A 1,913-nucleotide genomic window follows, 5' to 3' on the forward strand; every position below is an offset into this window, starting at 1 on the left:
CCTCCCTCCCTCTTTCCCTTCCTTCCTTCCTTCCCTCCCTCCCTCCCTCCCCTCTCTCTCTCTTTCTTTCTTTTTCTTTTCTTTTCTTTTCTTTTTTTTTTTTTTCAGGGTCTCACTGTGTTGCTCAGGCTGGATTACATTGGCTTTTCACAGGGGTGACCTTACTACTGATCAGCCCATGAGTTTTGACCTGCTTGGTTTCCGACCTGGGCTGATTCACCTCTTCTTAGGTAACCTGGTGGTCCCCCACTCCCAAGAGGTCAAGAGGTCACCATATTGATGCCAAGCTTAGTGCAGACACTCAGTCATCATAACCCAGAACTCCTGGGCTCAAGCAATCTTCCCACTTCAGCTTCCCAAGTAGTAGGGACTACAGGTGAGTGCCACCACTCCTGGCTTCCAATCCTTTTCTAAAAAGGTCAGTTTTTCTTAAGGAGTTTATCTGGGCTTATTTCTTCTAAGTTTGGAGGTTTCAGTAAGGATGCCATTCACTTTTATCATCCCACTTCCATGATAATAATTTCTATATCTACCATTTATTGATCACATAATATTCCAGATCACATAACATGCTTTATGTATTAGGTTTAACCATATGAAAAACAATTTTGCAGGTCAAAATGAATAAATATTGGCAGTTTCATATGTTTCAATCTAGTATGTAGTCTCCCTTAATCCTCACAATAACCCTGAGGGTAGGTGGTAGTATGCCTGTTTTTACAGATGAGAAATCTGAAGATTAGAAGGATTGAGTGACATTCCTAACATCACTAAGTGGTAGAGCCAGCATTTGAACATGGGACTACCTGTTTTCAAAACATGGTTGTTTTTTTTTTTTTTTTTTTTTTTTGAAACAGAGACTCGCTCTGTCACCAGGCCGGAGTACAATGGCGCGATCTCTGCTCACTGCAGCCTCCGCCTCCTGGGTTCAAGTGATTCTCCTGCCTCAGCATCCCGAGTAGCTGGGACTACAGGCTTGCACCACCACACCCAGCTGCTAATTTTTGTATTTTTAGTAGAGACGAGGTTTCACCATATTGGCCAGGATGGTCTCAATCTCTTGACCTCATGATCCGCCCGCCTCGGCCTCCCAAAGTGCTGGGATTACAGGCGTGAGTCACCTCGCCCAGCCCAAAACATGTTTTTAAACACAGTATACCTTTAAAGAAAATATTATGATGAGAATGTGGTAAACCAGGCCCTGAAACACTGCTTGGGAGTGTAACTCAGTACAACTTTGCTGAAAGCTATTTGACACCACGCATCAAGAGCATTAAGTATTTTCAGGCTGGGCACAGTGGCTCACACCTGTAATCCCAGCACTTTTGAGAGGTCAAGGTGGGTGAACTGCTTGAGCCTAGGAGTTCAAGACCAGCCTGGGCAACATGGTGAAAACCCATCTCTACAAAAAATACAAAAATTAGCCAGGCGTGGTGGCACACATCTGTAGTCCTAGCTACTCGGGAGGTTGAGGTGGGAGGATTGCTTGAGCCCAGAAGATCGACGATGCAGTGAGCCATGATAGTGCCACTGTACTCCAGCCTGGGCAACAGAGATCCTGTCTCAAAAAAAAAGAATTTTCATACCCTTGCATCTAGTAATGTCATTTCTAGAACATTACCCTAAGTAAATAATCAGAGATGAACATGAAGATCCATGTAAAATATGCCCATCAAAGCATTATATTTTTAATATTAAAAATTGAAAACAGGCCGGATGAGGTGGCTCACGCCTGTAATCCTACCACTTTGGGAGGCTGGAGTGGGTAGATCACGAGGTCAGGAGTTCGAGATGAGCCTGGCCAACATGGTGAAACCCTGTCTCTACTAAAAATACAAAAATTAGGCCAGGCGCAGTGGCTCAAGCCTGTAATCCCAGCACTTTGGGAGGCCGAGACGGGCGGATCACGAGAT

The sequence above is a fragment of the Mandrillus leucophaeus genome, unplaced genomic scaffold, assembly GCF_000951045.1.
Source record: "Mandrillus leucophaeus isolate KB7577 unplaced genomic scaffold, Mleu.le_1.0 Scaffold401, whole genome shotgun sequence".
In the NCBI taxonomy this organism is placed as follows: Eukaryota; Metazoa; Chordata; class Mammalia; order Primates; family Cercopithecidae; genus Mandrillus; species Mandrillus leucophaeus.